The sequence below is a fragment of the Castor canadensis genome, chromosome 19 (genome assembly GCF_047511655.1).
Source record: "Castor canadensis chromosome 19, mCasCan1.hap1v2, whole genome shotgun sequence".
Classification (NCBI taxonomy): domain Eukaryota; kingdom Metazoa; phylum Chordata; class Mammalia; order Rodentia; family Castoridae; genus Castor; species Castor canadensis.
In genome coordinates, this window is record NC_133404.1 from 23,549,630 (window position 1) to 23,564,544 (window position 14,915).

A 14,915-nucleotide genomic window follows, 5' to 3' on the forward strand; every position below is an offset into this window, starting at 1 on the left:
TAGACAAGAGAACTGGGGGCAGGGAAAAAACGTATGCACAGTTAAACAGTGCCAGTCACAGGTGCAGTTGTCACTGGTGGAGAAGCCTTGGTAAGGCAGGTGGTCTGGTGGGTTCATGACTGGTGGATCCCACAATCTTGGTCAAGCAGGTAGTCTGGTCCAGTTTTGGAAAATTACCACCTGGAGGGAGCAATCTGGCTCTTGTTTGAGAGGGTTCTTGGGATAACTGTCTTCACTAGGAGGATGGCAGCTCCAGGCATCTCCAGTTCATTATCATAAAGATATTATAAGATTTGTCCTTTTTGGAATCCAAGGTGATCATAAAGTGAGCGTAAAGAGAATGGCTTAGAGCAAAGACAGATACAAAATGGAGACAGAGATAGCAAGCTGATGCGCAGGTTGCAGGAAGCAACCCGTGACTGCCCAAACTCGGCACTCTGCCTTCCCCTCCACTGCTACCAATTGCGCTAAGTCATAGTGGTCCTTGTCTGCTTCTGACCCTTGAAAACGAACACTGCCATGGCTGCGTGCAACACACCACACTCTGTCTGTACGTCCACTGTGGCTACTCACAGCTATAATCCAAGTTACTCAGGAGGATTGTGGTTTGAAGCCAGTTTCAAAGAAATAGATACAAGAACTTATCTTGAAAAAAATTCAGTGTAAAAAAGGGGATGGGTGAGAGGCTCCAGAGGTAACAGCACCTGCCTCTAGTATATTTTCCTGTTTATTTTGCTGAAGTCCTCTCAGGAAATATTTGTCCCAGGTTCCCTTCCAACTGTGATCCTGCAACTCTCAGATTGTTGCAACACCAAAACTTCTTTTTGCCTGAGACTTTTTAGAGAAGGCATGTCTCTAATCAATGTTTTCAAATCTTTTTTAAGAGCCTTGAACTCAGTAGAACTGAATGAATTTGGGTTCATCAAATATGCCCCCTATTTAAATTACCTACCTTCTATCTCAGGTGGTTCCTCCCACAGGGTCTCTCATTGACTGCCTCACAAAATTTGCTCTTCCCTGAAGAATTTCACTGACCCTTTGCTTTGGGCTTTTCCACCTAGACTCACTGAACTGGTGAGTAGAACTGAGGTCATTTCATTCTTCTGGCTGTGTCTGTGATTGGCACTGAATATTGGGTCCAGTGAGCATCTGGAATGTGTTTGTTCATTTGAATTGTTTATTATATTTCTAACACCAAGCTCAACTTTATCCTGTAGGATTCTTGGTAACCAGATCAAATACAGGGAACCAAACAATCATGGACTGAAAACACGAAGCAAAATAAAATTTTCTTTCCTTCACCTTTTGCAATTGTTTAAATAGGGTAGATGGGGATGAAAGAGAGAGAGGGATGAGATAAATCTAACCAATGTACAATGTAAGAATATTCAGAAATGTCACAATGAATCCCCCTGTACAACTAATGTATACTAATAAAAATGTTTCTACTTTTAAGTTGTTTTTTCAGGTATTGCTCACCATAACACTAATGTACCTGATATATACACATTGTGCCTGGAAATGTGGCTAGATCCTGAAGGCCCATCTCCATATTCAGGCAGGAGGATCTCTTGAGTCCAGGAGTTTGAGACAAGGATGGGAAATGTATCAAAATGCCACCTGCAAAATAAAAATTCGTTTTCTCTCACTGAGAATGATGCTTACCAATCACATTTAGCTCCCTTCATACCATGCAGTCAAGGTTTGTAGCAATTTATGACATCCCACTTTACTTACGTACACAATATGGTGTCTACACAGCGATGAAATTGTGCAATAATGTTTCTCTCCAATGTCCCTGTCATTGAGTGGACTGAGACTGCAGAGCTGTAACATCATTTCAGGAAAATACAGTACAACCTCTACTATCCCAATGAAAAAGATGTCATTTAAACCCAGTCTCCATATAAATTTAACAGTAGATTTTTCAATCTCTTTAATGAATGTCATTGGAATTTTGATGGGAATTGCATTAAACATGTAGATTACTTTGGGGAGTATCGACATTTTTACTATGTTGATTCTACCAATCCATGAGCATGGGAGATCTCTCCACTTTCTATAGTCTTCCTCAATCTCTTTCTTCAGAAGTGTATAGTTTTCGTTGTAGAGGTCTTTCACATCTTTTGTTAGGTTTACACCAAAGTATTTGATTTTGTTTGAGGCTATTGTAAATGGAATTGTTTCCATATATTCTTTTTCTGTTTGCTCATTGTTAAGTGTATAGAAATGCAAATGATTTTTCTATGTTGATTTTATATCCTGCTACCTTGCTATAGCTATTGATGATGTCTAGAAGCTTCTGAGTAGAGTTTTTTGGGTCTTTAATGTATAGGATCATGTCATCTGCAAATAGGGATATTTTGACAGTTTCTTTACCTATTTGTATTCCTTTTATTCCTTCTTCTTGCCTAATTGCTCTGGCTAGGAATTCTAGTACTATGTTGAATAGGAGTGGAGATAGTGGGCATCCTTGTCTGGTTCCTGATTTTAGAGGAAATGGTTTTAATTTTTCTCCTTTAAGTATAATACTGGCTGTAGGTTTGTCATATATAGCTTTTATAATGTTGAGGAACTTTCCTTCTATTCCTAGTTTTCTCAGAGCTTTTATCATGAAATGATGTTGGATCTTATCAAAGGCTTTTTCTGCATCTATTGAGATGATCAAGTGGTTTTTGTCTTTGCTTCTGTTAATGTGGTTTACTACGTTTATTGATTTTCGTATGTTGAACCACCCCTGCATCCCTGGGATGAAGCCTACTTGGTCGTGGTGAATAATCTTTCTGATGTGTTGCTGAATTCGGTTTGCCATTATTTTGTTGAGGATTTTTGCATCAATGTTCATTAAAGAGGCCACGAATAGCCAAGGCAATACTCAGTCAAAACAACAATGCAGGAGGTATCACAATACCTGACTTCAAACTATATTACAAAGCAATAACAATAAAAACAGCATGGTACTGGCACAAAAACAGACATGAAGAACAGTGGAACAGAATAGACGATCCAGATATGAAGCCACACAACTATAACCAACTTATCTTTGACAAAGGAGCTAAAAATATACGATGGAGAAATAGCAGCCTCTTCAACAAAAACTGCTGGGAAAACTGGTTAGCAGTCTGCAAAAAACTGAAACTAGATCCATGTATATCACCCTATACCAAGATTAACTCAAAATGGATCAAGGATCTTAATATCAGACCCCAAACTCTTAAGTTGATACAAGAAAGAGTAGGAAATACTCTGGAGTTAGTAGGTATAGGTAAGAACTTTCTCAATGAAACCCCAGCAGCACAGCAACTAAGAGATAGCATAGATAAATGGGACCTCATAAAGCTAAAAAGCTTCTGTTCATCAAAAGAAATGGTCTCTAAACTGAAGAGAACACCCACAGAGTGGGAGAAAATATTTGCCAACTATACATCAGACAAAGGACTGATAACCAGAATATACAGGGAACTTAAAAAACTAAATTCTCCCAAAACTAATGAACCAATAAAGAAATGGGCACGTGAACTAAAAAGAACTTTCTCAAAAGAAGAAATTCAAATGGCCAGAAAACACATGAAAAAATGCTCACCATCTCTAGCAATAAAGGAAATGCAAATTAAAACCACACTAAGATTCCACCTCACCCCTGTTAGAATAGCCATCATCAGCAACACCACCAACAACAGGTGTTGGCGAGGATGCGGGGAAAAAGGAACCCTCTTACACTGTTGGTGGGAATGTAGACTAGTACAACCACTCTGGAAAAAAATTTGGAGGCTACTTAAAAAGCTGGACATCGATCTACCATTTGATCCAGCAATACCACTCTTGGGGATATACCCAAAAGACTGTTACTCAAGAGGCACCTGCACATCCATGTTTATTGCGGCACTATTCACAATAGCCAAGATGCCCCAGCACTGACGAATGGATTAAGAAAATGTGGTATCTATACACAATGGAATTTTGTGCAGCCATGAAGAAGAACAAAATGTTATCATTCGCTGGTAAATGGATGGAATTGGAGAACATCATTCTGAGTGAGGTTAGCCTGGCCCAAAAGACCAAAAATCGTGTGTTCTCCCTCATATGTGCACATTAGATCAAGGGCAAACACAACAAGGGGATTGGACCATGAGCACATGATAAAAGCGAGAGCACACAAGGAAGGGGTGAGGATAGGTAAGACACCTAAAAAACTAGCTAGCATTTGTTGCCCTTAACGCAGAGAAACTAAAGCAGATACCTTAAAGCAACTGAGGCCAATAGGAAAAGGGGAACAGGTACTAGAGAAAAGGTTAGATCAAAAAGAATTAACCTAGAAGGTAACACCCACGCACAGGAAATCAATGTGAGTCAATGCCCTGTATAGCTATCCTTATCTCAACCAGCAAAAACCCTTGTTCCTTCCTATTATTGCTTATACTCTGTCTACAACAAAATTAGAAATAAGGGCAAAATAGTTTCTTCTGGGTATTGAGGCGGGGGAGAAGGAGGGGGCGGAGTGGGTGGTAAGGGAGGGGGTGGGGGCAGGGGGGAGAAATGAACCAAGCCTTGTGTGCACATATGAATAATAAAAGAAAAATGAAAAAAAAATAATAATTATCTTTATAATCTAGTAAAAAATAATAAGTTTTGAATCTTATTTTAACCTGAAAAGACGGTTTTGATTTGGGAAGTCCATAAGGAAAAGAAAATTGTGGTTCCCTAATTTGCTCAACAGTTACTCATAAACCAGTGTTTTCATCTTGCATGGTGCATAATAGGATTCCTTTTCTGAGTTATCCCTTATAATAAAGTCTTTATAGATGTTTCTAAATAATATAAAAAAAACAAAAAAATAAAAAATAAACCCAGTCTTTAGATGCTACGTTATATTTGGCCTAAATGATTCAACCACAATTCACATGAAAGAGAAAGGAAGGTTGAGCTGCCATCATAAGGTAAATATGATTTTTTTGCTAAAGCATATGGGAACCTGATTGTATTTACAGTCTCAAATCAGCTTTTGGAAAGAAAATAAGTCTATGAAGAACATTCTTGGGGAAAGTGAAGGAAGTGAATTATGGACTGTACATTAGATGAAATGACTATACATGTTAATTCATGACTAAGCTTCTGTCTGTAAAGGTCTAGCTCTGTTCTTAGGAAATACTTTATTGTAATTGCATCTTCAAGTTTCTCTCAATTTGTTCAGAAAGAAAAAGAAACTAATAAACATTTATATAAAACAGTATAGAAGGAAGAAAATGAGAGATAGAAACAGCAGGAGGGGAAATAGAATGTGAAGTTGGTAAAATAAGCCAGCACTGGTGGCTCACATCTACAGTTCTTTCTATTTAGGTATCAGAGATCAGGAGGATTGAGGGTCCAGACCAGCCTGGAGTAAAAGCAGAGTCTACCTCAAAGTCTCCAATACAAAAAGGACTGGTGGCATGGTTCACCTGGTCAAGTGGTAGAGGCCAGCGTAGGAAGTGTGTGGTAATGAGTTCAAAACCAAGCAAATGAAAGAAATTTGTAATATAAATCATGTGCCAAAATATTAAAGTTAGTACCAGAGGGTAAAGGATGAATGAGAATATTTTTTTAAATATTCCTGCAAGTTCTATGCTTTTAAGATATTCTCAGGAGATTCCAAGATGGCAGCTAGAGGGAGGCAGCTGAAAGCCTGCTTCCTAAAGTAAAATCTTGGAGAGATGCTGGAGATATACACCTTACAGGAAAAACCACCCAGAAGAGGCAAAACATTGACTCCTCCACACCCCCAGTCCACGCATAGCATCCCCACTTCACATTAAACGGACAAACCAGGAGAAGCCAGACGCCAGTGCCCATCCCACACCGCATTGAATTGGCAATCACGATCCACACCGTTTAGACTCCAGGGAGGAAGTGACAGCGGCCGGTTAGGTTCCCAGCTTACAAACGCTCCTCACACCACAACCGCACTCACTCTTATCCTTTTCCACGCCCACGGTGTGTTGCAAACGAAGTGAATGCAGTTAGGCTTAAAACACACAATTCAGTATGGCTGTGCGGGGCGGCGCGGCCCACGTAGCAATCCTGGCTCCTGAACAAAGCCCGAAAGTCATGTCTGCAAGAACCTGAGAAGGGCTTCGGCTTCGCTTGCCCACAGTCTCCCTCCTTCGGGGACGGAGGGTGCGGGGGGTGGGGGGGTGGGGGGGTGGGGGGAGGACACAAAGCAAAGCCGAGCTCCGCTCTGGTCGCACCTTCTCCGCGCAGGGCTAACACTTTCCACCACGACCCGGACAACCCCAGGCGTCCCTCCCCGTCCGAGCTCCGCCGCGTGCGGGAGGGAGGCCGGGCAGGGGTGCGTCGGGCGGGAGTTGGGAACTTGGGCGGCACAGGCCGGGGGTACAGCTGCGCTAGGCCCGGGATTCGGGGCGTCGGGCTGCGGCGCCCACAGCCCCAGGATTTGGGGAGGCATCCACGGGACCGGCGTGCGGGAACCGGAGCCCCCGGGAGCTGCGCCACCGAGGGCCTCTAGTGCCAAGCCTGGCCCCGCCGGGTCCAGGTTACGAGGGCGGCCCGGTCCCGACGCGCAGCGACGGTCCTTACCTGGGTCGGTGGCTTGGTAGTTCCGGGACGGCCCTGGGAGTTCTTCGGCCCCAGTAAGTGACTTGGGCTGGCCGGGAACGCGCCGGGAAGCATCGGCCTCCTCCCCTTCCTCCCAGGCCGGGCGCTTTCCCGGCTCTGCCCCTTCCTCCCGGCGCCCCTCCCTCCTCCGCCCCGCGGCTGTGCGTCCGCTCCTTCCAATCGGCCCCGCCCACCCCGCACCGCGGCTTCCCAGCGCCGCGCCACCCCCGCTGCGGGGCGCGCCCTCCCTGGTGAGGTCGGACCGCCACCTGCGGCTCCAGTGACCTCAGCCCGCGCGGGACCGCGGGCGGGTGGCGGGGGTCTAGAGGAGCGGGAGTGGGGCGGCCCCAAGCCGGGGCGCGCACTCGTCGCGCTGCACCCCGCCCGCGTACCTGCGCCCAGGTGCTAGCCGCCGGAGCTACAGGGAAACGGTCCTGAGAGGCCGGTGAATAACATGCGTCAAATGGGAACGCCGACTGAAGTGAGGTTTCTGTCGCAAACGTGCGTGGGAGAACTGCTCCAAACTCTGTACCCATCCCTTCCTACTTCCCTCCCCTATCCCGGTTCTTCATGAGAATAATGATGGTCTCCAGGCATGTTGTGCAAACCACGAGAGCATCAACTACCCACCGGTTGTGCTCTGCATAAGACAAAAGGTTAGAGTTAATGAATCCCTACCGGAGACTCTACCAGTTCTCTTAAGTATTCAGAGATCACTTTATCTGGAAGCACCTCCCTCGCATTCCTGCAAAACAGGATTTGAAGTGGCAGACTGATTCCTGGATCCGCACATTTTTCAATCACCACATTGTTGCTTTTCTCTGATCAGGGCTGAAGGTCAAAATTAGATTTCAAAGGATTTTTACATTGTAGGTGGAGCGATAAGACACAAATGGATATTTTAAAATATTGTGATCTCTAGAACAATGAAAACGATACAGCTAAAAATGCAAGAAAGGAGATAAAAATAGAATACTAAAATGTACTTCATCCAAAAGAAGGCAGGAAAGGAACAAAAAACACAAGAGACCAGTAGAAAAAAAGAGCAAGCTGTTAGGCTTAAATCCAACCATGTTAGTAATTACATCAAGTGTAAATAGATTAGGGCTGGGGGCATGGCTCAAGTGGTAGATTACTTCTGAGTTCAAACCTGGGGTGGGGGGAGTAAATGGATTAAAAACTATGATTAAAAGACAGAAATTGCCACATTGGATAAAACCAACTACCAAATACATTTTGTTTAAAAGAGACAATTGAAAAATATAAGCACGAAAAGAGGCTGAAATTTAAATAATGCAGAATGACCATACACACATGAATCACAACGTAGTTGGACTGGCTATAAAAGCAAACTTCAAATCAAGGAGCCCCACCAGAGATCAAAAAGGACATTTGATCAAGATAAGTGGATCAATTCACTAACAAAAAAATCATGTTTAGTGTGTATATGTGCCAGAAAAGCTTTGAAATACTTGGAAAAAATGACAGAATCAACCGAAGCAATAGGCAAATTCTTAAAAAATTTCAATACATCTCTATTAGTAATTGATAGAATTGATAGTAATTGATAGAATTGATAGTAATTGATAGAATAGTAATTGATAGAATTGATAGAATTGATAGTAATTGATAGTGTTTTGATCATATCCACCCACTCTATTCATCTTTCCTAGCCCCCTTTGTCCCCCATTTTATGACAGTTTATAATGGGTTGCATTATGCTATTTTCATGTGTGCATATAATGTATTTCAGTTTTGATCATATACCCCCACAAAATTCTTTCCCCCTCCCTCTCCAGCAAGTCCCCACCAAAGGCCCCTTTTATATTCATGTAAATATAAATATATTGTACATATTAGAGAAAAAAAACATGTGATATTTGTCTTTCTGAATCTGGCTTATTTTGCTTAATGATGATCTTCTGCTCCATTCATTTTCTTAAAGTGGCATAATTCTATTATTCTTTATGACTGAATAATAATCCATTGCATGCATGTATATAGATATAGATATAGATATACTGCATTTTCTTTTTTAATAAATTTTTTATTGGAATATATTCATTGTACAGGGGAGATTCATCATGACAATTCCAAATAGAGTTATATTTTACATTGGTTAGATCACCTGCACCATCTCTCCCCCTCAATGCCCTCCCTTCCCCACGTAAAGCAATTGCCAGAGGATTCTTTGTTCTATTTCACATAGGTGTATGAAGTCCTCACCTTATTCTCCTTTATTCACCTTTCTCCCTCCCACAAGTACCCCCCCAGACACACATTGTACCTATTTTACAGTACTGTTTTTCATTATTAATATGTGAGTGATGTTCAAAGGAGTTTCTCATGTACCCCCACTGTGGGTACACGTTACTTTGGTCCATTCAGCCCCTTCCATTACTCTCCCTTTCCCCTTTATCTTCCATATACTCATTTTCAACAGCTTTCAATACATACCCTTATTTCCTTTACCTGCACACATGTTATGTTTTAGATATTGCTGATGATTGATGGGCACTTAGGCTGATTCCATAGCCTGGCTTTTGTGAATATTGCCATAATAAACATTGTTGTGGTTGTATCTCTATTATATGTTGACTTACATTCCTGCAGATATACACCCAGAAGTGAGTGGTATTGCAGGATCATATGGCAGTTCTATTTTTAGTTTTTTGAAGAACCTCCATACTGATTTTCATAGTGGCTGCAGTAATTTATAATCCCACAAACAGTGTAAAAGGCTCCCCATACACATCCTCACCAGCATTTCTTGTTTCCTCAGTGGTAGCCATTCTGACTGGGGTAAGATAGAATCTCAATGTTGCTTTGATTTGATCTCCCAGCTGGCTAAGGATGCTCAACATGTCTTCAAGTATATACTGGCTATTTGTACTTCTTTTGAGAACTGTTAGTTCAATTCATTTGCCCAATTATTAATTCTGTTAGTTTTTTGGTGTTTACTTTAAAAAATTTTACACAGTGAGAAAATTCACTGTGATATTTCAATATATAGATTATAAGGTATTTTAATCATATTTGCCCCTTCTATTACTCTTTCTTACCTCCCTCCCCTTAACCCTCTTTTGTTTTTAACTTTATTGTGAAATTTTTCTTCTAATGTCTTTTATTTTAGGGTATAACTTACCTTCAATGAACTGCACAAATCTTGTGTTAATAATTCTGGGAGATTTAACAAATCCATACACCCCTGTGATCCAAATAGCCCTATCTCTTTAAAATTTACAAAATTTTTAAATGGGTTTCATTTAAAAATTCTTTTTCTGTGTGCTTACAATGTACTTTGATTGTAGTGTTTAATTTTTTAAGTTCTGAGTATAACCTGGACATTAATCTTTGTCAGATGCATTCCTAGCAATGATCTTCTCCCATTCTGTACTTTACTATAATCGTTTCCTTTGATGTGCAGAAGCTTTTTAATCTGACACAATCACATTCATCAATTCTTTTTTTTTTTAGTTTTAGCAAGAATTTATTTTAGTATAACAGGACAAAATATGGAGAAATGGGTGAAAAAAATCAAAGAAACATTTCCTGTTCCCTACCTAGGAAATGTGATAGTTTGAGGAGCACTAGGTCTTAAATGATCTGGTAGAATCTATCAGTGAAATCATCCAGGCCTATGCTTTTCTTTGTTGGGAGATCTTTTATGATTGCTTCAAACTCATTGCTTGATATAGAACTGTTTAAGTTGTTTGTATTGTCTTGGTAGGTCATATGTTTATAGAAAGGTATCCATTCCTCTAGATTTTCCAGTTTATTACAGTATAAATTCTCAAAATATTCCCTAATTATCATATGAATTTGTTATTTAACCATCTTTTCTTCTCTAATTTTTTGATTTAGGTCTTCTCTTTCTCTTGGTTAATTAGGCTAATGGTCTGTGTGTCTTTGTTTCAATGATTTTTTTGTATTGGTCTTTTAGTCTCGAGATTATGAAATGCTGATTACAATCTATATAACATTGGAACTTTCCAATTAAATGTTGGTGCATCTTAAAAATACTGTTTCCTTTTTTGGTGGGCTCACCTAGGCATTTTCTCATCATTTATAACTTCATTCCTAAGATAATAGGAATTCTAAAAGTGTGTAAATTTATTACAGGTTTGAGCCAGCCTCAATTACTGAAATTTTACCACTACTTCACTATAAGTGCTTTTTCTTTTTGATATTATTCCTTTATAATGTTCCACTCATCCCCTTATTTAGGATTTTCCCTTCCTTGTTGAGGCTGGCATTCATGGGTTAGTATTTGCATCCTTATTCAGATCAGAAAGAAAGGAAATTAGAATAATGGGCAGACTTCATGTCTGGAAAAGGCATTTTAACAGCTAGAGTTGTTCATTAGATAAGTTTGAACAGAGACTAAGTTTTATTATATGATAAAGCATTCTGAGAATGTTTGCAATGGCCTTTTACAGTTTGGTTATGTTTATAATCATCTGTAGATTTTAAAACATTACTTAACTTTTTCTCTTCATAGTTACTACAATTTTTCCAGGGAAAATTGTTTTTTTTGAGAGTTACTTTGCTAATATATTTGGAAACTTACAGTTCTTCCTTTTTAATAAAGATAAATGAATTCCAAATTTTGAGTTATTTTCTGTACTATTTTCCATGTTAAATTTTGTGGAGATGGGATCTCATAAAACTAAAACGCTTCTGTTCATCAAAAGAAATGGTCTCTAAACTGAAGAGAACACCCACAGAATGGGAGAAAATATTTGCCAGCTACATATCAGACAAAGGACTGATAACCAGAATATATAGGGAACTTAAAAAACTAAGTTCTCCCAAAACTAATGAACCAATAAAGAAATGGGCAAGTGAACTAAACAGAACTTTCTCAAAAGAAGAAATTCAAATGTCAAAAAAACACATAAAAAATGCTCACCATCTGTAGCAATAAAGGAAATGCAAATTAAAACCACACTAAGATTCCACCTCGCCCCTGTTAGAATAGCCATCATTAGCAACAACACCACCAAAAGGTGTTGGCGAGGATGCAGGGTAAAAGGAACCCTCTTACACTGTTGGTGGGAATATAAACTAGTACAACCACTCTGGAACAACTTTGGAGGCTACTTAGAAAGCTAGACATTGATCTACCATTTGATCCAGCAATACCGCTCCTGGGGATATACCCAAAAGACTGTGACACAGGTTACTCCAGAGGCACCTGCACACCCATGTTTATTGCGGCACTATTCACAATAGCCAAGTTATGGAAACAGCCAAGATGCCCCACCACTGACGAATGGATCAAGAAAATGTGGTATCTATACACAATGGAATTTTATGCAGCCATGAAGAAGAACGAAATGTTACCGTTCGCTGGTAAATGGATGGAATTGGAGAACATCATTCTGAGTGAGGATAGTCTGGCCCAAAAGACCAAACATCATATGTTCTTGCTCATATGTGGACATTAGATCAAGGGCAAACACAACAAGGGGACTGGACTTTGAGCACATGATAAAAGCGAGAGCACACAAGGGAGGGGTGAGGATAGGTAAGACACCTAAAAAATTAGCTAACTTTTGTTGCCCTTAGCGCAGAAAAACTAAAGCAGATACCTTAAAAGCAACTGAGGCCAATAGGAGAAGGGGACAAGGAACTAGAGAAAATGTTAGATGAAAAAGAATTAACCTAGAAGGTAACACCCACGCACAGGAAATCAATGTGAGTCAACTCCCTGTATAGCTATCCTTATCTCAACCAGCAAAAACCCTTGTTCCTTCCTATTATGGCTTATACTCTCTCTACAACAAAATTAGAAATAAGGGCAAAATAGTTTCTGCTGGGTATTGAGGGGGTGGGGGGAAGAGGGAGGGTGTGGAGTAGGGGGTAAGGGAGGGGGTGGGGGCAGGGGAGAGAAATCACCCAAGCCTTGTATGCACATATGAATAATAAAACAATAAAAAAAAGAAAAAAATTTTGTGGAGAAAATATTCTTGATATTTTTTGTATTTTATTTGGATGTAAGCTGTAAGGTGGCATTTCAGTAAAGATATTTACTTCTTTATACTGTATCATGACTAACGCTCACTCCTAACAGTCAAGTCTTTTTGAGTTCAGTCCTAGCTTTTCATGCACTTGAGCCGGCTTGATATTTCTGCCTCTGATTTAATTTGTAATGTCGAGCCAGTTTGTTCCTTAGAGATGGATTTACTTTAGTAAAAGGTAAAAAGATTTATAGGATCTGAAGAGAAACCAGAGTATAACATTGATTTACTTCAGGAGCACGTTTTCCTCTACATGTCGTACTTCTATTAATTTTACAGGCTGTTTGTTAGATGCTTGGTGCTTCTGACTCAATTTTTGTTTTCCTCATGTTTAGTTAACATATGCTCTACTGACAATAAGATTGCAGTGGAGCTGATACAGAAATCCTTTTTCTATATGTAGCTGATTTATGATTTTAAATGTAAAACTTACTTTTTTCTACATATTAGAAATTTTGTTCTAGGTTATCTTCAGTGTCTAATGATGTTCATGTAATGAATAAAACTTCAGGGTGTTGGTTAGAATGCTTCGACATGATTCTTCCCACCCTGGATTGTTTACCCAGGATTCCACTGAACACAGGTTGTAACATTTGATCTCAATACCCCTTGTCAATCTGGAAATAACTAATGTTTTCAAAACTCTTCGCTTTTTAAATAAAGAAACAGAAATTTTTGATAGTAACTTGTAGAGCCAGAATAAAAACCTAGGTATGATGACATCTAATTTATTCTTCTTTATAGTGTAAAACAGTCTTATAAATACAGATTGCAATGTTTGGGAGGAGTGAAAACATCTACGGTATCCAGAGGAAAATAAACATCTTGATTTATAGCTAAGCTTAACTGTATTGCCCACAGTAGAATTTGAGTAGACATAAGGACAACAGCTTTTTTTTCACCTATGATGTGGGAGTATCAAACTTTGGGCCTTTGTTATGCAGTGATTTCCCACTGAATTATACCTCCATTCTTCAGAACTACAATCTTAAATTATTTTGAAAGAATGTGGTTACTTCATTTTAGATTCATATATTCCCTTTTCTGGTTCTTCCTCCCCCTCCCTTTTTTTTCTTTGTTATACTGGCATTGAACACAGAACCTTAAGCAAGCTAGGCAAGCATGTATCACTTGAGTCACACCCAGCCCTTTTGCTTTCATTTTTAACATTTTTATTAGTACAAGATGTTTATAGAAGTGGTTTTGTTGTGATTTTGCCACATATACATATATTATACCCTCTATTCATTCTAAAACCCCCTATTACTCTTTCTTACCTTTTTCTCTCTATCTTGTATTATTCAACAGTTTTTATTGTGTTTGTGTCTTGTTCCTACAGAGATGTGATGCATTTCAATATCATTCTCAGTCATTCTTTTCAGTTTTTATCCTCCCTTAATCTCCCCTAACAGTCCCAGTTTTGGAAATATGTCCTTTCTATATGTATATGTAAACATGTATAATAATGCTTGTATTTGTATTTGTATCTATATTCCATGACATTTTCTGAACCTGGCTTATTTCACTTAACGATGTTCCCCAGTTCCAACCATTTATCTGCAAATGACAAACTTTCATTCTCTTTATGGCTGAAAAATATTCTATTGTGCATATATATTAGTTCTTCTTTAAAGGTCTGGTAGAAATCAGCAGTAAATATATCAGGTCCTGGGCTTTTCTTTTTTGGGACACTATTGTTGCTTCAATTTCATGACTTGTTATCAATCTATTTGGGTAGTTTTTATCCTCTTGGTTTAATTTTGGTTGGTCATATGCATCTAGAAACGCACCCATTTCTTCTAGATTCTCCAGTTTATTTGAATATAGGTTTTCAAAGAATATCCTAATAATTCTCTGGATTTCATTGGTATCTGTTTGATATCCCCTTTTTCATTTGTTATTAATTTGTATCCTTTCCCTCCTCCTTTTAGTCAGATTTGGTATGGGTTTATCAATCTTACTTAACTTTCAAAGAAACAACGTTTTGTTTTGTTGATTCTTTGTAAAGGTTTTTGGCTTGTCTTTTTTCTTTATTTCAGCCCATATTTTTATTACCTATTTTGGCTTAGTTGATTTGTTTTTCTAGTAGTTTCAAAGTTTCAGATCCACTATTACATCATTTATTTGAGATCTGTTTATGTTCCAAAAGTAGACACTTTTTTTTTTAGTGCTGGATAAAGAGTCAAATCTGTGATGAGTATCTGCATATTACTCCTTTTAACCCATAGGATTAGAACATATGTAAGCACTCCACATAAAGAAAATATAATGTACATGATAATATAGCTCACCTTTGGGCTT

The 14,915-nt window shown here is 39.2% G+C and overlaps 1 long non-coding RNA gene across 18 annotated transcripts in view; it reads right to left on the reverse strand.

The window, feature by feature from the left end:
• LOC141419243 (uncharacterized) overlaps positions 1-6,715 on the reverse strand; it is a 157,198-nt gene extending 150,483 nt beyond the window's left edge. For 12 of the 18 annotated variants that reach the window (XR_012444010.1, XR_012444011.1, XR_012444007.1 and 9 more), the window contains exons 1-2: positions 6,574-6,715; positions 1,496-1,620 (exon numbers count right to left, since the gene is read on the reverse strand). This is a non-coding gene — a long non-coding RNA (uncharacterized lncRNA). Of the gene's footprint in view, positions 1-1,495; positions 1,621-5,802; positions 6,133-6,573 lie in introns of those variants that run through there. The other 6 variants (XR_012444013.1, XR_012444004.1, XR_012444020.1 and 3 more) reach the window with 4 other exon arrangements.
• Between the last annotated feature and the right edge of the window lie 8,200 nt (positions 6,716-14,915).